The 21,795-nt window shown below is 37.0% G+C and overlaps 1 long non-coding RNA gene across 3 annotated transcripts in view; it reads right to left on the reverse strand.

The window, feature by feature from the left end:
- Window positions 1–16,434, reverse strand: part of LOC128793237 (uncharacterized) — a 52,169-nt gene extending 35,735 nt beyond the window's left edge. For 2 of the 3 annotated variants that reach the window (XR_008432701.1, XR_008432700.1), the window contains exons 1-3: window positions 16,027–16,434; window positions 10,012–10,269; window positions 7,433–7,567 (exon numbers count right to left, since the gene is read on the reverse strand). This is a non-coding gene — a long non-coding RNA (uncharacterized LOC128793237). The remainder of the gene's footprint in view (window positions 1–7,432; window positions 7,568–10,011; window positions 10,270–16,026) is intronic. The other variant, XR_008432702.1, reaches the window with a different exon arrangement.
- Between the last annotated feature and the right edge of the window lie 5,361 nt (window positions 16,435–21,795).

Below are 21,795 nucleotides of genomic sequence, written 5' to 3' on the forward strand. Positions count from 1 at the left end.
GAGCTGGATGGTCAATATTCCTGGAGATAACTGCTTGAATGAAGTTGTATCCAGACTTTAATGCATACTTAAACTCTTAGTGTCAGCCTTCCACCTTGCACTGAGGTAAAATATTCACTTACATAGGACAGCACCTCAGCAACAAATGCCAGAAATTTTTCATTAGGACCTATGCCTCATGAGCTTTTTTAAGCACTTTTACAAACTTGTTTCCTTTTTCTACTCTGCATTTTTCTCTGTTACCCCATATTTTATTAATGCCAGTCTGCTTGAAAAGGGCACAGGGAAAAGCAAGCATTCTACAGGGTAAATGGGAAAAGAAATGGACAGAAGCTTTTCTTAAAATGTCACTGCTCACAAAGAGCTTGTGGCAGCCCAGCGTTATATAAGGCTGAGTTTTAAAGAGGTGTAGTTAAATATGCCCTGATCTCTCTCATATTTCTAGCTTGCAGTTTTAATCCTCCCCACACTGAATTTTAATTTAAAAGTATTTTAATCTGCAACTTGTTACAATCCCACGTCATGTTTTGTATGGACTTGGAGCAATGCTGTCCTGAATCAAGACAAAGTAGGAACATCATGGTTGTCAAAAGATGTATCTGACAGAGCCAGTTATTGCTTTAGCAAAAAACCTCAAAGTCCTCTGTGCACAGCCTGACCCATCACAAGAACCTGGTGTGATGGTATTTGGCACGCATATGTTGTTGGAGTGTCTTTTATTCTATTTTCATGTATTGTCCTTTGGGATCAGCACTCATGTTCTGAACACAGCTGCAATTGTCATCAGAGAAATGAAATTTAACATGAATGCGGCCCTGGCACCAGCAGCTTTATTCTAGATTTTATAGAAGAAACAGAATAAACTTAGAGACAGATAAAATACAAGAAAAACATACATATGCTGCTTTATATAATATATATGCTGTTTAGTCTAATAAAAATTATAGAAGGGATCTACATCACAATGTTTTGGAGTTTGTCTCCACACATTTTTAGTTAGTTAAGGTTATTTAGACATTTTTAGAAAATTAAGAATTAATATTAAAAAGTATATGAAGTCCTATTAATATAATTTATTCTTCACTATAAAGTTTCATAAGAAAATACTTTTCAAGGCTTTCCTCCCTATAATGGATCTAAAATGTAGCTAAACCATACAGAAAAGAGTACATACTAGTATTGAGAATCTTCCAACTTTAAATAGTTTTCAGAGAAGAGGAGGTGATTATTTTCCAGTAAATTTTTGGTATAATCAGCTATTTCACACCTTCCTTTACACCAGAGTGCTTTGATAGCCTTTTCCAGCAGTCCTGAGGTCTGTGCCCCTCTGGAGTCAACACTTTGGTCTGTTCTGGGATACTGTGATGTCCTTCAGAAGAAATATATAGGCAGAGTTAAGGATGGGGTTTCCTTAGTGCAAAATCCAAAGGGGGAGAGGAAGAATGGATTCTGGAGTGGGGCCATTAAGGGTTCTGTCCATGCCTGCACTGCTGCACTATTGGAGGCTTCCTCCCTCCTACCTCCCTTTAAAACCAGCTAATTCTTATATTTGGCTTAGAGCTTGAGTCTGTAAGTCAGAGGAGAAGATATCCAATGAGGCTTATTTGAATTGTTCCCAGTTTCCAGACTGGGAAATCCAGAGATTGAGACAACTCCAGCAGTAAGGGCTGAAAATGTTCCTGGCTTTTCATTCCTGTGCTTTGTTCATCATTTACATTCACCAGCACCAACAGAAGCCCTGTTCTAGTCGTCAATCTAAATCAGCTGTTCATCTGTCCCAGGAGGTCTGATTATATTTATCCAAAATAATAGAGAAGCAGAGAGATGACTGTAAAGAAAACTCTGAACTTCCCCACATAACAATTTAGATCTCAGATTAATGAGCTCTTAATTAATTGGGTCAGCCATAAATAGGGCTGTTTGCAAAGACAAGAATACATTAATCTGGAAAGATCATGTTGCTTGTATCACTGGGAAGTATCAGAGTATTTATAACCCAGTTTTGAGGATCAATTGTTTGCAGTCAGATTTCATCTGTTCCCTTTAAATATATTCAAACTAAAGAGTCCTCTGGAGGTTTCTTCCTTGTAGTCCACAACACAGAATAAATACTTTGGGTCAAGGCAGAACAGATTTTGTTTAAGTATCTCCTATGAAGAGTTGCAAAAACCAGTATTGATTTCTACATGTTTACTTCAGGAAAAAAGAAAAGCCTTTCCTGGTGCTGGAGGTCTAATGGATTATTACAGACAAGAGAAAAACTCCAAGAATCTGCTTCTTCAGTAGCTGTCTGATGAAAGATAAAATGTTCTCCACAAGCCTGGGTGCACCTTAGAGATGTGTAGGGACCTCTGCATTGTATCCCATGCTGTTACAGCAGCCTTCCTTTTCTCAGCTCTTACAGGAACTCTGTACCATGCTGAGGAATAAATTATTTATTTGGGGACTTCTGCCTTGTCTGACTGAACCTACTATCCCAAAGGACTTTGGGAGGTATAAACTACAGTAACTTAAAACGGATGTGATTTTACAGCTTTCCTTGTCTGAGCTTGTTATGGGAATATAGGAAACCTCAGCACTGTAACACTGTGAATTGAATTGTTTTACTCCCTAAAATACTCAGCACATGCTCTACATTCTGTCTTGTAGCCTCCTGACTCCTTGACCAGGTTGTTAGAGAATGAGAATTGAAGTGGCTTTCTAAGCCATTGAATTAGAAATAAACTGCATAACATACTGCTGTCTTCATCAGATTCCTGAAGGGTTTAAACCACATTGTTGTAGTCCTTATTTGATTTATGCAAATAAAATCCCTTAGCATAATATGTAATTAAAATAGGATAATTTATTCCATTAATCTTAATCTAAATACAATCCTGCTCTACTGTAAAAAAAAAAAAAAACAAAAAAAACCCAAAAAAAACAAAAAACAAAACAAAAAAAACCCAAAAAAACCAAAAACCAAAAAAAACCAACAGCAACAAAAAAAACCAAAAAACAACAAAAAAAAAAAAAAAAAAACAAAAACAAAAAAAAAAACCAAAAAAAAAAAAAAAAAAACCCCAAAAAAAACCCAAAAAACCAAAAGCCCAGCTTAAAGCTCTACCTGAAAGTTTCATGTTTTGCATTGGGATCACAGAGGAAATGGAAGCATGAAAACAGTCAAGAAATCCAATTAAGAACAGAGGTACTAAAACAGGCCAGTCTTAAAAAGTGCCAGAGAAAAGAATGGGTAGCTACATCTGAGAAAACACCTCATCAAAAATAGTTTCATTATTTCTATCTATTTTTTTGCTATTTATAAAATATAAATTGGGAAATTCTTAAATATAAACCTTATTTAAATATATATATGTGGATAAACTTCTGTGAAGTCCATAGACATTACAAACCACAAGTGAATGTTCACCAGATTACACTGGATGAGGTATTTGGACCAAGAGATGACTTTAATTTGGCATTAAATTTCTTACTATATAATCTAAACATTTATTAAATTTAAAATGCAAATATTTAAAAAATTCCACTTCAAAATACTTGCACTTTTGATATGGCTTGGAATATTTGAAATTCAGTTTAAACATCTCTAGTACAATCACAGAACAGAAAGTTTGTAGCAGAAATAGATGAGATGAAGGAAAACATTAAAATAGTTTTCAAAAGCAGAAAATCCAACCAAATTCAGACAAAAGAGTAATTAATCATAGAATCACAGCATAGTTTGGGTTGGAGGAGATCTTAAAGATCATCACCTTTTCCAACCCCCCCCACCATGGGCAGGGACACCTTCCACTGTCCCAGATTGCTCAGAGCTCCACCCAACCTGGCCCTGAACACTTCCAGGGTTGGGGCATCCACAGCTTCGCTGGGTAACCTGTGCCAGGGCCTCAGCACTCTCACAGAATTTTTTCCTTTTATCTGATCTAAACCTACTCTCTTTCAGTTTGAAGCCATTCTCCATTGTCCTGTCACTACCTGCCCTCATAAAAAGTTCCTCTCCAGCTTTCTTGTAGCTCCTTCAGCTGTTGGAAGGGGCTCTAAGGTCTCCTTGGAGACTTTTCTTATCCAGGCTGAACAATTCCAGTTCTCTCAGCCTGTCTTATAGAGCAGGTGTTTTAGTCAAATAGTTTCACTTCTGGAAAATGCAATTTTGGGTTAATGGAATGTTTTAAGTGTTCAATAGGCTTCTGTGTGACATATTTAAGTGATGAATCTTGCTTTTACTTCTCATTTGAGGACCTTCAGTCCTGGAGCCACCCCTGGATTTTGTCACTCTCCTGAATTAATTCATTCTCATTCCAATATTGTCTTCTACAATTATTCCAATTGTAGAATGAAGTACACAAGACACCAAGGATGCCTTGCCAAGAAATCACTATTTTTGAAGCTATACCTATAATTTTTCCCCCTATAAATATGCACATAGTCAGGGGAGAGAGGAAAGCCCAAAATATTCATCACCATGTGATGCTGGCTGCTAGAAACAGAGAAAATGGTGCCTGTAACCTCTGGGGAGTCAGTTCATCATTAGATTAACCACCACTAAGGGCAGGCCATACATCACTGGAGACGACAGGCGCACTGTTGGCAATACAAGAATAATAAGCAGAACAACTTGCACTGTCACTGTGCGTGGGAATGGAGGAGAAGTCTTACAGATGCTGCTGAGGAAGGGAAGGGTGAATAGTTAGTCATTGCCTTGGGAGAAAAATTGTAAGCTACATTCTTATTCAGCAGACATGTCTTTGCTTATCAGGTTTATCTGCATTTACAGTACACTATGAGAACCAAATACATCAGTTACTCAATGTCTAAACACACTTTTCCAGCATGAAAAATATGGTGCCTATCCTGATAAGAGCTGCAATGCTTTTCTTTTAACCTTAGCTTTCTCTGCTTCAGTTTTAATGACAAATTGTTATCTACATGAAATGTTTTCCAGCTAAGCTCCTTAGCACAACATTGCTAGGGAATACTACAGCAGGAATCTCCCTGCTCCCCACAGGAGTGCTGCCTCAGGCACCTGGGGTTCAGTGTGACTGGAAAAGGCAACCAGCTGAAATCCTGTTCCACTCAATGGAGTTTAGAGTGTGCAAGGATAAAGTCCTTCAGAACAGTGGATGAGCAGCGAGTCAATTTTTTTTTTTTTTTTTGTTTTAGTTAACAGAAGGGGAAAGTTTCATTTTGAGAGCTTCCCATGGAGAGCAGAGATTTATTTACAAGAGACAGTGCAGACTCCCATGGCACATAGTGTTCAGCATCCTCATCCTTAGTTTAGTTTCAGCCTATCTCTACCTTTTCCATTTGCTTCAAAGTTTCATTTGAAATTGAAATAAATTGAATTGAAATAAAAATACATATAGAGAGTCAACATAGGTCAACTCTTCCTTCTGCAAACTAGCAAGCTCTTTACTGTTAACATCTTGGCAACCCTGCCTCCCACGCAAAGCTGACAGGTCTGTTTAGCACACCCAGTTCATGTTGGTCATGGAATGCACCAACAAATGAACAAAGAAATCTTTCTCTTTTTATGCCTTTACCTGTGTCTGAAACAGAACTGCCCTCAAGCATCTCTTGTACTCCCTGTCTGCTAAACCTGTCTGTCTCATTTATAATGTACCAGAAGTTGTAATGCTGTAGCATGTGAGGCTCTAGGAACATTTCAAACCATTATTTCCTTGGCTAAAGTCAATGCAACCTATAAAAAAATCTCTAGTTTTAGCAATGCAAATTAGCATGTAAGTGCTTTTTCAGCAGAAGATCAGAACTAGAGATCAGAGTATGATTATTGACTTATGAATGTGAAAAAGTATATAAATTGTATGCATGACAGCAATCCTGTACTTAAAGGCTCATTACCAACTTAATATACCTAACAAACCATTCCACTTCTCATGTCTATAAATCCATGAACTTTCGAAAACAAGGTATGTCTTCCTCTTTCTATAATGTCTCATCACTGCACTACTTAATCAGTAAACTTTACAGAATGGGGATAAAAATAAGCCAGAAAGGCACTAATTTGTTTTACAACCTTTCAAAATTTTGATTTTTGACAGAAAAAAAACCCATTTAGATAAATCTGTTAGCACATTCATGTAATGCATCTAGAAAGTCGATTTTGATGCACTGGCAAAAACCTTCATCACTTGTCTACTTCATGCTGTTAGTGAATTCTCCAAGTCCAGGGTACATGAGAAATGTGATGCTCATGGTCTCTGTCCTGACTGATGCAGCTGAGCCTAGAGAAGGGTGATGGTGTCACCTGCCATGGTGGCAGGCCCCAGGGCACAGAGATAAATCCACAATAGCTCACACTTCATCTAGCCATAAGCTCTGCCCAGACAAATCCCCCACACACTAACAAGGCTCGGCAAGGAGTGGTATCTGTTCTTTCTATTTCCATGTTCCCTCTCTCCTCTTGTGTAGTCTTCTGCACACTTTAATAGACAACTGGTCTTAAAAATGCAGCTCTGACTAAGTAAAATATACTGAATTAGTTCAATCACTTATCAATCAAGAAATTATGACTTACTGCTATGAATACTAATGCGAAAAAACAGGAGGAGCATTAATGAAGATAGTGCAGACATATGTAATAAAAAACCAAATTTTGCAGTGTGAAAAATAAACGAGACCATTGGGTAACTGCTGAAGATTTAGTAAAATAAAAAGATTTCTTGTTTATATTTTTCTCAGTGTGGAGTGGCCTATGTTTTCAATTAATCCTAAAAATGAGAATAAGAAAAAAAAACCCAAAATCTTAGTATGTGTATTCTGAAGATAAAAACCCCTCTTTAATTAGAACAGCATATTATTTATGTATCTAGATTTTAATTACACTCACTTGATATACTCACAATTATTTTCATTACAATCAAGCTTTTACTCTCTTCTTACTCCATTAAACTCTACTATTCATGGAACGGAAAAAAAAAATAGTTCCGAACAAAATTATGGCACCAGGCATCCCTTAAATCTGAATTGAACCCTGTTTCTTTTCATAGGAATACTAATTTTTAAATGGACATTACACACTTCTAAAAGCTTGCATACAAGGACAGGGCCAGCCCATGGCCATTTCTCCTCTGTGTGGCTCCCAAGCAGCCCTCGTGAGGATGCTCTTTCCCAGCCTGACGCTGCCTCACTCTGCAGGAGCCCTCAGTGCTCCCAGCGTGGGCTGGGTCCCTTGCTGGAATGGGAATGTCAGTGGGAACCCACACAGGCCTGGCTCAGAGCAGCAGCAGGGCACAGCGATGTCCTCACCTCCTGGACCATCCCTCTGCACATGGAGGGACCAGGCAGCTCCTGCTGCACCCGGCGGCTCCAGGGGATCTCTGCTCTCCTCTGTTTGTCAGCAGCACCCCTGTGCCCCCCAGCCCATCTGAGCTCCCACAGGAAAAGTCACACCATGAGACACGTAGGAACATACCCTGGAGCTGGCTCCTCTGCTTTGGGGGTCAGTGTCTCTCCAGGGCCTTCAGAGCCACAGGTGTGTCTGTGGATGTGACAGCCTGGTCAGAGAGAGGGAAAGCTAGACAAGCTTTCCCATGAGCTGGTCTGGGAGCTGGAGAGAAATAGTGATACTCAAATGGAAACTATCCACAGGCTGTGTTTTTAACAAGCTGTTTTCCCATAAGGATATTTACCAGAAGGGTGGTTTCTTAATTAGCCAATGATGATGGTGTTTTGATTAAAGGACCAAGCAGGTCCACCTCTAGCAAAACTAAGGTATAAAAGAGGAGAGGATGAAATAAACGGGGCTTTTACCATTTGCCTTCTGAAACAACTCTGTGTCATCTCTGACTCAAGTGTGACGCACGTCACAGAGTCTTTTACAAGAGAGTCTTACAATATTATAATTCTTATTCTGTTACCTTCAATCATCACGTTAGTTTAGGTACATTTTTCAGAAATGGTCCCTTGGCCATTGCCATCACTGTGACTGCTGAAACAAATCAAATGGAGCTTGATAGACCTCAGCATCAGACCTCAGCCAGGCAAAGTAGCTAAAAAATCTCAAAGCATGGATTTTCCCCACAACACTCCAATTCTTAGAAATAAACAAATGACAAATTCTTTAGTGTAGTAAGTCCCTTGTAGGTGCACAGTATTTAATAACTGCCTCCTTCAAGTCAGTTTGTTAAGCTTCCTGCATTTTTGAAACATCCAACAATCCTCTGAAAATGTGTAAGACATTTCTGAATCACTTTTCTTTTAGAAGTTATAACAAAAACTCTTAATTAATTTCATTAACTTTTATTAGCTTAGTTTTGCTTCACTGGAACATGTACTTATTCTCCATTTCTGAAGAAATTGAAAAATAAATAAAGGGGGAAAATATAATATAAAGTAAACTCACCAAAAACAATTACAAATAATCTTTGGACCACAAGTCTTTACTAAAATAATTAAAAATATTAAGTATTTTTTCCTCAAAAAATTTAGTTCTTTCCAGCATTTTGGGTGTTGAATTATAAGTAACACATTTGCATTTTGTGCTGTTTTTTCATGTGGCCCACTGAAGTAAGTTCACTTTAACTACTCACAAAGATGATTTACTGCTAAGAAGTTGAATTAGTATAAAAATGTTTTAGTGTGCATAATTTAAACATTTAATTGTATAAATAGTATTTTCTTCCTCAGGAAATTATATTCATCCCTCTTTCTTCCCCTTACAAAGAACCATGCTATTTTTACATGTTTATTTCTGTTCACTTACAAAGCAAATATTAAAAAGCAATTTAGGTAATGCCTTTCTCATAAACAGTTTGATTTAATTTTATTTAAACAAAATCTAAAATTTCCACACAGAGAATATGCACTGTAAGAATTAAAACACAAGTTAAATAATAGAGTTGAAAGCTTTAACACACACACATATATAAAATATATTATATATATTTTTAATTTATATACATACATATATATATAAATATATATATATATATAGTGGAGCTGTAAGGTTTTTTGAGAGTTAGGGAAATTCAGATCAAGATTGAGATTTTTAGCCTCTGCGTCTTCCCAAAATACCAGGAAAGCATGCACCAGCAACTCTTATGTTTCAGCATCATAATATTCTTCAACTATTACCCACACAGACATGCCAGAAATTTCATATATTCTTAATAACCAGGGATAATTCCGATCTGTGCTCACCCTGATGATCTTTCAGTTTTCACCAAATCACAGGTGTGCTGCTGCTGGGAGATCTTGGTCATCAGGAAATCTGACCCTTGTGATTATTCCATTACCAAGAGCTTTGCTGCTGGTTGGATAGATATGAGAGCTGCATGGGAAGCATGCTCACATTTTGTTCCCTATTTTTCTATCAGTTTATTTAGAACATAACCCATAAGGACAGTCATAAATTTTGTAAGGTAATTCTCAGCAATAGCAGTTCAGGTGACTAAATTCTTAGCCAGATTTTATTCTGCCTAACTAAAATATATTAAAGTGGTTTTGTTTTCCCCTTGTACATACCTGGGTTACTCACCAATTTCTTAGAACACAGCCTGGCTAAGCTGCACGTGCTCTGTGTCAAACACAAATTAGAGCTATTGGACTTTGGTTTACAAGGTCAAGGCTACTTGTGCTTATGAGAAGTTCTAAGAGGCCCAGGAAAGTTCCCTGCCATCACAAACTGTGCCTTTCCTATTCTCTTGATTTCTGTATTAGAGAGCACCATCACAATGTGTCCTGTCTGCAAGACACAGCAATTATCACTGACTGAAACCTCACCGGCCTGGATGCTCACTGTTGTGAGTGGACACTGAGCAACTCTGTTTTGTCAGGAGGTCAAATAACTCTTTCATATTACTTATCCAGCAGGAGTGAAGGGATTTATTGTCCATCCATTTTGAAACACAAGTTAATGTGAAGAAAGGGATGGTGGCATTTTCCTCAACTTTCATAACCTATAGAAAACTCTTCACAGAAAACACACATAAGCAGTTTTTAGCACATTTTAAAGATAGGATATTTTTGAGGAAGAATTTCAGTCAGAGTTACCTTTAATGGCAGTATCTTGAAATCCAGCAGACTTTCTCTTCAGTACATACCTGCTGAACACAGCAGGGTTGACTTAAGCAAATCACCAAACCCCTTTATTGGGGGGATGTCCTTCACACTGAGTGGAGAAGGTTTTAAAGATGATTCACAACAGCAGCACACTGACATGGTCACTCCCAAAAGAGTTTTGTCTCCGAAATCACCCATCATCTGTGCTGATTAGTGCAGGCTTAGGATCTTTGGCAATCTCTTGCATCTCTGGGTAGATGTAAATCAAAAGACCACATTAAGTATAAGCATTACCAAAAGTCCAGGATACAGTGCAACATATTAAGTCCAAGAATCCATTTCATCGAATTTATCTCAATGCTAAAATTTTCAAACTGAATTCAAAAATCTGTTCCTGTGTATTTATAATAAATATCTGTGAAGTATCAACATTTTCCTACTACAGACGGCACACTGTGCTTTTTTAGCTTTCTGCATCTACATCTTCCAGGGAAAGATTTGCTCAATAGTTCTCTCACTGAAAATATCCAAGAGACAATGATATTTTAAGATATTATTAATTGTGTATAAATTTTAATTCCTCTGAAATATACTGCCTTAATAAGGGGGAATTACTGCATTTTACAGACAGAAGAGAAAGTGAAATAATTGGAGTTTTCTGTTTCAGTATCCCTACTCCTCTGTATTAATTCAGTTTGACTGTTGGTGGAGTTAAAATTTCATTATAGAGTGAGTTATTAGTTCTAATAAGTTATTACTGAAACATTATTTCTAGTTTGAAATCATGTTTAAGTGATGTACCTTACAAGCTTAACTTTCAAGGGCTAAACCATCAGGGAAAAATGTTAAAAAAATAAGTCATTGTACTGGGAGGTTAAAACTGGTTCTTGGCACAGCCTGAGCAAGGGTTTGTCTGTAGGCTGGTGAGGATGGGAGGCAGACTGACCAGGGGTGTCTGAGTGGCAGCTGCCTTTCTGCTTCTTGTGAAGGGGCAGAAATGTGCCAGGTGGGTGTTCTGGCACTGGACAGCAAACCCTGTCCCTCCTGTGAGCCAGGGCTGGGCACTGCAGGGAAAAGTGAAGCTTTTTTCATCTGTTCCACACACACAAATTAAAAGATACTTAGCACACAAATGTTAATACAAGTGAGTACACTCATTTCCTTTCGCTTCAAAGTGTGTGTCTGGTACTATCTGCAGTCTAGTCCATATAATTTAGAGGATCTGACATCTATTGCCCTGATCTCATTTATCACCAGCCCATCTTCATTTTAGAAGCACAGATACTCAGTGAACAATTTTTACTGTAAAATTGAATTTGTTTCCTGTGACAGTGTAGGCTTGCTGAATTTATGATTCAGTATTGAACATCCTTCACCTTGGAAGTAGCTCTCCTGCTGTAAAAACGAGGCATCTCTCTCCTGAGGACAGTATAACATCATGATACAGATGCCCATCCTGTTAGACAAGGTCGTGCCAGGAGAAACTAAACTTAATTTTCTGAGACTTTACAACACTTAGCCCTATATTTCACTTTACAAGGATAAATACTGGGAAATACTTTATCCCAATGTAACAACTGTCCTTTTGATCAGGAGAACAAAAAACGTTTGATGTTCAGTTCAAAATGGCTGAGAGAAGGAAAATACAAAAGGCGTGCTGAAGACATGTTACTTTTCTATCTGATGGTTGTTGCCTTTGTCTTTACATCACAGAAAACAACCAAATTATCTCACCTGGATTTTGGACACAGACTCTTCATTATGTGTGGGTACTTCATTCAAGACTCTATTTTTTTACTTTCTCAAATCCTTTGTCACTGGGTTCACTGCTTTGCTCTCACCTTATTTTAACCACTGCAATTACTGTCAAGTTCTCAAATAAAACTACCACTAAATTGGTCTTAATTAATTCATGTTACACAGAAGCAGGGACATCTTGGTATTTCCATCTTGTCTTCAGATTTCCACAACTTATTTCAAGTCTGCAAATAGTATAATTTTTTTAAGTACTTCACAGCACTTCACACACTTCTGAGATAACAAAGTTCTGCACTAACTCGACCCCTTTGTCATGCAGGGGACAGCAGCTACAGAAGCACTGATGGGTCCATCTGGCTCCATCTCTGAAGTGCAACCCAAGAGGTTGCAACTCTTCATTTTCCAAGAAGGAAACAAACCTCTTTCACATCATGCCTTGCCTTCCTCCCCTATTTCACCTCATCATTATATGTAGGGTCCCCAACCAGCCACAGCTCAGCTCCTCCATGCAAGAAAACAGAAACCAACATCCTGATCTGCTGCACCTTTTGTAGCTCATTTTCCTTCTCTAGAGAAACTGCTGCTACCAGCTGTTCAAGGTGCTCAGTAATTTTCCAGCCAAAGTAAACACCTACAGGCTGTAATTACAGCCTGTCAAAAACCTTCTCAGCCTGAAGGAACTGAGATGCCGCAGACTAAAGCTGCTCAGATCTGTCTGGATCCTTTTACAACCCCAAAAAGGAAACCAGTTCACAGCTGGGGAAATATTTTCCCAATTATAATTTAAATTAGAGTCTGTGTGTTCTGCATTTGAATGAACTCTCCTGGAAGAGCAGCTGGATTCTGCTGTACTTGAGAGATTTTATAGAAGAATTAGTTAAATATTTTTTTTAAAAGTATGTATATTAAAAAAAAAAAAGAAAAGAAACAAACAACCCCAAACCAACAAAAGCAAAAAAAGCCCAAACCAAACCAAAAACAAAACAAACAAAAAAAAACAATTATCAAAAAACCCCACATTCTCATGCTTTGTAAATTACAGCTCTTTATATATTTTGCATTGCTCTAGATCATCATTCATAGCACTTTCCTGGACCACAGCAACAATATTGAGGAAAAAATGAATGGCGTTTGATGCTCAGGTTTATTCTCACTTTTGAATTTATTAACTTCCGTGGTTGCAAGGAACATTAGAGGATCATGGACCAAATGTTCCACAGCATAAACTTCCAGCAAATCATCAGAAAACTTTCAAAGGCTTAGACCAAAGTGTAAAGCCTCTTTTTAACAAAGAAGCTGACAGCCTGATGTGCTCTTGATGTGTTTATTCTTCAGCTCTAAGAATGTGCATCCTTGGAGGGACGCTGCTTGATTATGCTGTCGTATCACAAGGTATTACAAGCAGTGAACCTGCATTTATCTGGGAGAAATAAAAGATCATTGTACTAAGAGCTCAACTCTTCTCAGATATTTTGGGTTTTTTCCCCTTCCCCAAGCAGTTAAAATCCTATAGGACCTAACCTCTGATTTTGATTCCTTTTCTACTGCTGTGTATTCCTCCCTTACTAAGAACAAATCACAAGAAGAAGCTATTTTGAAAATGGCTTGGACATGTTTTAGCCAACAAATCCAGTGTAAACAGCAGGCTTGGATTCCCAAAGTTAAAGGTTTATTTTAGAACAGCATGCCATGTTTAATCAGTTTCCCTAATGCTGCACAGTTCTATCTGCTTTGACAAGAATATGTTGATCATATTACAGAATGATTACTGTTAATGGAGATCTTTTAGACAAGATTAGATTTTGCTTCTGTCCAGATGCCTCAAAGAACGTTATTAGTTTTTGGTGTCATATTTTTGTAATATTAATATCATCAGCTTATGGGCTTGCTCATGTGCTATAACTGCAGCAATTTATCTGACAGTTAAGCTGTCAGGACCATGCAGCATTTAACCCAGTGAGCATTGCTGCAATCTGGATCAAATTAGGCACTGCCCACACAATCTTATCATAGCTGTGAGGTGACCAATGAATATTCCAATGAGCCCCCCCCATCTCTGAGGTTCAGAAATTTGCATTGTGCAGCTCAATAGCTGTTTCTAAGAAAGCTGATTACTTCACGGAAATATCCCTAACAACGAATCTGCATACTTTTAAAGGAATGTAGGTTGGGGTTTTTTTCCACATAAATCAGCAAAATGGGATTCAGAGCTGTGCTGTTTTCACAGCTAATTAATGTGACACTGTAGCCTATTAGTATAACAGCTGTGGTGATAGTAGGTTTTCTATATACATACAGAAAGAATAAGTTACTTGACTATAAGGCACTTTTCTGTCCTTCTTTCAAAGTTACTGAAGATGTACAAGGGCCTTGCATGACCTGTATTTACTGGTTAAAGAAAATAATAATTATTGAAGCTAAGAAGTATAAAGACAAGTTTTAATACATTTGGACTTACAATATCAACTAAGCAATACCATTGCCCTTAAGTTCAATACATACTGATATGCACTCTGATGGCATGCTTCATCCCTTTGGATAATATGCCTTTAAAAACCATGTCCTTTAGGGTCCAATGGACCATGAAATAGTGTCTACAAAAGTACCAGTGGTGCCAATGCTGAGACAAACATTCATTTTGGCTGTCAGCTTTAAGGACTGCAGAAGAAATGAAGCACATTTATTATATACTGATGTATTCTGACTAGATAATCCTTTTCAGTTGTAGGCACTATAAAGACAAGTGCAGATTACTGTGGGGAACATTTAAAAAAATTGGGATGTGCTGAAACAGTTGAGCTTCCAATTTCACAGTTGGGTAATTTGCCTTATAAACTTGTATTTAAAGGAAAAGTTTTACTGGCAATGAAGTACTCTAAATAAACAATCTATAATTTGAAAATTAGCCAGTTGGAGATACTTACACAGAAATGGTATCTACTAATGCTACATTAATTAATTAATGTTGGAATTTATATTTCTTTGCTGCTGGCATTGTCAGGGCTTTTTCTTACATAACCATTGTCATTCAGTTCTGTAAAATTTTATTCCTTTGTCACCATTTTACTGCATTTTGATTGCATCCTTATTTCTGTACAGACAAAGCAACTCATCCTGGACAGCAACAGAACCTCAGGATTCAGAAAAAAATACTTAAATCATAGTATTTTCAGGATTCAGTACTGGGACCAGTAGTATTTAAAAAAAAATATATTATTTAAATTACTAGATTTGGGTTGGGTTTAATCAAATTTCTAGACAAGAGATTCATAAAGAGTTTAGGTAGGAGTGGTTCCTTTGAAACCCACTAGAGGCCTAAGAAAATGCATTTTACCTTCAAAAAATATTAAAGGCAGTTTCTGTAAGCAAAGTTTAGATGCTAGACTACAGATAGAGAAGTCACTGTAGATCTGTAAGGAAGGATGCTTGCACCATGTGGGGCTTTGGTCTGCAAACTTAATAGACAAGAAAATCAATTACTCTGCCATATTATTCTTCAATGCTTATGATATATTTTGGCAATGTTCAAGACATAAATATCTCAAAAGATATTGATCCACATTATTTTAATCTCTACTAAAGCAGATAGTATTAGAAAAAAGTCAATATTATGACAGGCAGCTTAAACCTTTTCGACTTTTAACAGAAATATAAATTTCCTGACTGTATACTTTCACAGTTTCATAACACCCAGTTGGCAGCAGCAACAAATATATCTGAGATTGTAACTATGACTGCAATGAAACAAAAATTAACCCTTTTATAGTAAAGAAACTTTGCTCTAAATTTACTTATTATATTTATTAAAACTCACGTTGTAATTAGGGGGTCGTATCAAAGAAAACAATGGGAAATTTTAGGCTGAGGTCTGGCCATTCTGTGTAGCACTGGGTAGTGCCCAGTACAAGCATTTGTAAAATAAACTTGTTTTTTACTAGTTGTGGTGTGAAGAGAAACACAGAGAAAACAATCTGCTTGGGCTACATCTGAACAAAACTGCTACTTTTGTTTCCTACCCAAATTTACTAGTTAAAAACACACTGAAAGCTGACAAATTATCTTGTTCTGTTAAAATACTTTTTCCAAATTCTGACTCCTTAGGCAACAAATTTAGTTAAATATTATTTTGAAATGTCACAGCAAAATGAAAACTTGAAACACACGGTTTAAGAATGTCAAAACAAAATCTAATTTTCTGTTGTCAAAAAAAAATCTATTTTATTTCCTGTTACTGAACATTATTCTTACCTTTGTTAGTATCAGGCTGAAAAGCCATTGAAATTATTTCGAGTATGGAGCTTGAAATGGAGTTTTGTGAAAAATTTTAGCTTCACTAGCTGTTGAAATAAATCTACTTAGCCGGTCTGTTTTTCTGTATAGCATGTTCTCTCAGCCAGGAAAATCTCCATGATGTTTATTTTCTGTCCCGCTCTCTGCATGTCATGAAGCATATGTTGTAGGAGACTGATTGCATCTCAGACTGACAGCTGCTCTGCTCTTCCAGCTCTCTGTCATAAAGGAAGATTGCTGCCATTTAAGCAAAGAAATTCTTCAGTAATATGCTTGGACACTTGCCTTTAGAACTTAACCATTATAAACTCTGGGGTTCAGTTTGCCTGAAAACAGCATTCTGATTTCCTAATAGGCTTCTCTGTCAAAAATTCTAATCCATATTAATCTAAATTCTTCTGGGAAACTGTATCTTGTGCCACTCAATTTATAAATTAATTCCCTCCACTCATTTTATTTGCAACCCTTCTGGCAAAGCTGGAGCTGCAGAGAACACTCTGTGTTAGAACACACATGAACAGGATCAGATTCCTCACTTGATATCACACAATCACACAGCCTGTTCAGGGGGAACTCTTTATGAACCATTTCCTTCTCATCAGAATTGTAGAATGGGTTTGGAACAGAGCAGGGCATCTCCTAGGTGACCTATGGACAGCCCTCTACACAGGTTCATATTACCTAATATTTCATATGAACTCTGAATTGCAGGTGTTATGGTGCTGTGATTGCAGCAATTAAAATAATTACTGTTGGAAGAGGTATCATTAAGTTATTGAAATACACCATGTTTGTTATTTGCAGAACATATGGCTTTTTGACAAGGTGAAAGAAGCAAGAGGGCAACTGCAACATATTAAAGTGACCAATCAGATCAGAAGTCAGTCAGATGCCTCTTAGGAGAATTGTAAAATTATTACCATATAAACCAATATAGAAACTGGTGGGGGTTTTGCTTTATTTACTTTACTTTTTTATTATTTTTGTGAGTGTATTTCATTAGAATCACACCCTTGGGTGTTTGTATGGGTCACAACAAATGTATTGCAAATGAAACAAAACATTGTCTTTAGTAAGCCAAGATCTTCATCTTGACATTTCCTAGACTGAGAAGGTGACCCAAGGAATTCAAACACAAGTGGTTATCAGAAACCACCAGGTAAAACAAAATGCTGTAAGGTGACTAACTCTTTCTCTGCTATGAGGTGACAACAGATATGGCTTCCAATAATCAAGGTATAAAAGAATAAGCATTTCCTGTTTGACACAGATTGGCAGATACTGGTATCAATATGACAAATGAGGAAGAATATCACTGCAGAACATCTCAGCAATGGCCAGCACACAATTACTCTAATTAGTGCCAAATTTCTTCAGTAACCTTAAGTTCTCTCCTCTAGAACCTGTATTACCTTTCCAAACTTTAGATTATAAGATTATAATCCTGCTTTATTTTTTAAAATTATTATTCCCTTTTATTAAGGCAGTTGCATTCTCCTCTGGTGATCCAAGTAATTTTTTGCCACAGGCTGGAAATTCCCATCAGTAACCATTGTGTTTCTGTCTATGCACTGTCCATCTGGAAATACATTCTCCATGCTTGTGCTAGGAATGAAAAGTATTGGAAGCAGACATGATATTTCTGTCAAGGTTTCTTGAGAAGAGTTATGCAAATATATATAGGTTATAGGTATCAACGAAAGAAATTCAGAAAACCTTAATTTGCTAAGCTGTCCAACTGGAATACAGCTTTAGTATTAAACTTTTAAACTTTTTTTTTTTTTTTAGCCCTGGCCTATTCTGAATGTTCAGTGTATTCAGCCATCTCAATGCTGCATCATTGCTGCATCATTGCTGCATCAACAATGAATTAAAAATTATGAAATTCTAGACCGCTTATAGAAGGAAATAGAGCAATTTATCAACATTTTCATTTTGTTAAAAAAAACTGAGAAATATATAGCTGGAATAAAAGCAAAATAGGTAGTCATAAGATTGTTTAAGTTGTGGTCTATAGGCCACAATTCATTGATATTTACTTTCTTCATAAACAGCTGTAAAGTACACAGAGGTTTTTTCCCAGGCTTCAGACTGACACATAAAACCTGCCTGTCTTTGCACAAAACTAACTCAAATTTTAGAATGCATTAAATGAACTCATGTTTTCAAAAGATTAAGTTAATATTTGTGAAAATTATTTTTAAAGAGATCAAATTGATCTATAATTTTGTCCATGTTGATACAATGGATTTTTATTAAAACAGTAAGACAATAATAAATGAAACTTACAACCAGAAGAAGAAAGCCAGTGATTTGAAAACTAGGAAACAGTTTGGTTTGCAAATCAATTCTACTCCTGCTGAAATAAACAGGGTTCTGTCATTGTATTCACTGAAAATAAGATTCTACTGCTTATTTGGGAGTAACATTTTGAGATTCCTACAATTTACAGGGAAAGAAAAACTATTTGGGAGATATTAACTTTCATTCATGAATTCAAGATGCTTCATTATGAAACATGTATGTCTAATACACACATATGTAATGAATATAGGGATATATTGATTTACATGATAATATGAAGACATAAACAAATACTTGAATTGAGAGAAGCAGAAAGAAACCAATTACGGTATATTGGGTCTTGAAATTGATTTTATTCTGGGTTGGGTTTTTGGCACAGTTACTGACGCTGATTATTTCTGACTCCAAAGGTGAGACTTCCACTGTGTCCTTTTCCTGCTGGTCATACTGCATAACAATTGCTGCAATAGTGGTATGGAAGCTATCATTTATATACAGCCAAGTTTTCCAAAGGAGTACAGTTTTTATGCTTATATTACCAATTTCTTTACTTGCTAGTTTCTGGCTATGAGTACTTGCCTTTTTACAGTAATGTTCATCATTTAACAGCTTCAAAACCTGACTGTTCATGCAAATAAAGCAAAAGGGTTTTGGCTTTTGATGTCAAATGATACAACTGCTCTTATGATAAGCACAGACTTTCAGCCCTGTTGCCTGTCTAAAAGGCAAACACTTTCCCTTATACTGCCACATAAAAAGCTCCTCTGTACATTACAATGCAGCCTAAACCCAAGCCAATCAAAAATTATCTCAGTTCAGTGGAAGAATCCATGTGATCTGGAAAAGAAATTCCTTTTTGGAATTTCAACCATTCTTTGATAGTGAAAACTTCTGTAATTCAGTAGGAATTCAAAAAGAATTCCTCTTTCCACATACTTAGGAGCACATGAAAATGCTGGAACAAAATACCATATTGCCTTCTGAGAAGCATCTGATATTTAGTTGAATATCTTGGGGTGGACTAATGCTGATGTATCTGTGGTACAAGAGGGACTCTAAATGCCTCTTATGTGTATCAAACATCACAAACTTCTATAGCAAGAGTAAAATAAGAGCCTGGTATCCAATGAACCTCTCAGTCCAGTAAACAAAATTTTGTGACAGTCCCAAAATTCTTCCCTCAGCCAAACACATGGCAAGGGAACATCTGACATACCAGCTGACAGAATGAAACTGCTCTGAGATGACACGGAAAATCAGAATTTTACAGCTAGTGCCCATGCTGGCACATACTCAGTCAAGTGTATTTTGTGAAACTGGAATGTGGTAATAAAAAAAGTGTTTGCAAACCATAGCAATTTCTGAGGACCTCAAGAACACGCTGTCAGGACAGCATGTATTAAGAAATATGACCATGACAATGCAAGATCCAAAGGAGAAAATGGCATCCTTTCAATTACTGGAAACTGTTTTCTCCTTTAGAAGATTAATCAATTTTCAATTTAGGTTGGGTTTTTAGTGGTTTTGTTTTTTTTTTTTTTTTTTTTTTTTTTTTTTTTTTAGTACAGTGTCTGAGTATGCAATATTGAATAATGCAAGAATAAAAAATTGTGTCTGAAAATAATTAAATGGTCTATCTTTACTTTGAGGTGTAATTTTCTACTGAATTGAGGTTCTTAAGATAAACTTTAATCTCTCAACTCTTTATTTGTCATTGACAAGGAGAAGCAAGGAAAGAACAATAAATCCCTCTTTGTAGATGTAGGATAAAATGAAAATACTCCAGTATTTACCTTACATAACCAAAGAGGAACTTCAATTCCTTAGGACCCATTTGCAGAACCTCTCCCCCTTACTTACCATGCATCTGTCTAAAATTAATTTTTAGGCTAGCTTAGAAAAATGCTTCCTACATGAAAGATATTAAAAACTTTGTCTGGATTGTACAAGGAACACTAAGAGGGTTTTTTTTTTCCCATTATCAGTGTTAAACAGAATGAACACATTTCAGAGATACTTGGGTGGGTATTTACAAAGACAAATCTGCACTGTGACTTGTAAATCCATGTTTACCTTGTGCAGAGGGCAGACAGATCCATCAGCATCCCCTGTTTGTTAGGCTCTGAATAGGTTTGAGTACCTGGATACTGATAGCTTCCATTATAAAAATACCTCACAGTCATTTCAGTCTTGCCTGTCAAGCAGAGCAGCACCCTCAGCTTGCAGGCAAGGAAATGGAGCCTGAGATTACATGTGATTTACTCAAGGTCAGAGGGGAAATCTGCATTAATGCTGAACTCAAGTTTTGAGCCCTAAAATCCAACTAATTCAACCATTATACTATCCTTTAGATATGCAGGCTATAAAGTTGAGCACATCCCCATGGTGCTTTCTGAATTAGAGTGAGAACCCTCAATCTCTTGCATGCACATATGCTGCAAGAAAAAACTGTAAGGAAAGTTGTTGGATGAGATGAAATATTTAAGTGTGCACTCAGGCACATCAAACTTAAAAAATATAATAGACTCTCCATACTCCACAGACTCTTGGGTACAAGATTTCATTAAATTCTGCAGGTTTGGGACAGGGGCTGAATGGATTCTGTAAGGAGAATTACAACTCAGCTGACAATTAAAGCTAGGCAATAAGTTGCAGTGTCCTTCTGATCTATCCAATTTTACCAAACCTGTGAATTTCTTTCTTATTAATTTGAGGTGAGTCAGGACCTTGAGGAAAACATAGTGTTTTTTTACAGTGTATTTAACTACAACTCTGTCTTCAATTCTTTCTTGGTGCCCTCAGTTTTCCTTGCAGTTTTAGCAAAAAGGATAATTTTCCTTTTTCAGTACTTTACTGGGCAGCGAACTCTTGGATAGTTTCTCTATAAATCTGCCCAAATTCTACAGAAATGTTTTGCTTTCCTGGACTTTGTGGCCAGACTCCTATTTTTACTGATATTTTCCATCACTAGCTATCATGGAAAAGACGTAAGGCTGCAGAAGGCGCTCACTTTGCCTTTGTGGAAAACCTTAAATACGCCTATAATGCCTCAGAGCTCTGTTGTAGGAGTGGCAATGCTTTTCCTCCCTTGAAGGAACTTGAGGCAGATTCTTTCCAGCCCAGCACTGCTGCCAGAGCAGGGAGCTGGATGTGACAGCAGACTGTCCTCCAGTGGAGAGGACCAGAATTAACAGTCCTGCAAGTCCTGCATCCTGCACAGTAAAACTTTTCTGACCAATGTACAAACCCCAAGCTTTCACGGCAGAAAACTGTACATTTTATTCTGTATCTCATTCTATTCCTCTGCAAACTGCCAAATTGAAAGGGCCTGCAGCAGATGGATCACTGACAGAGTTGCAGGGATCATTTAATTAAATGGTGCCCATTCAGCATTCAGGAATGTGAAACTTCACAGCTGGATTT

The sequence above is a fragment of the Vidua chalybeata genome, chromosome 10 (assembly GCF_026979565.1).
Source record: "Vidua chalybeata isolate OUT-0048 chromosome 10, bVidCha1 merged haplotype, whole genome shotgun sequence".
In the NCBI taxonomy this organism is placed as follows: domain Eukaryota; kingdom Metazoa; phylum Chordata; class Aves; order Passeriformes; family Viduidae; genus Vidua; species Vidua chalybeata.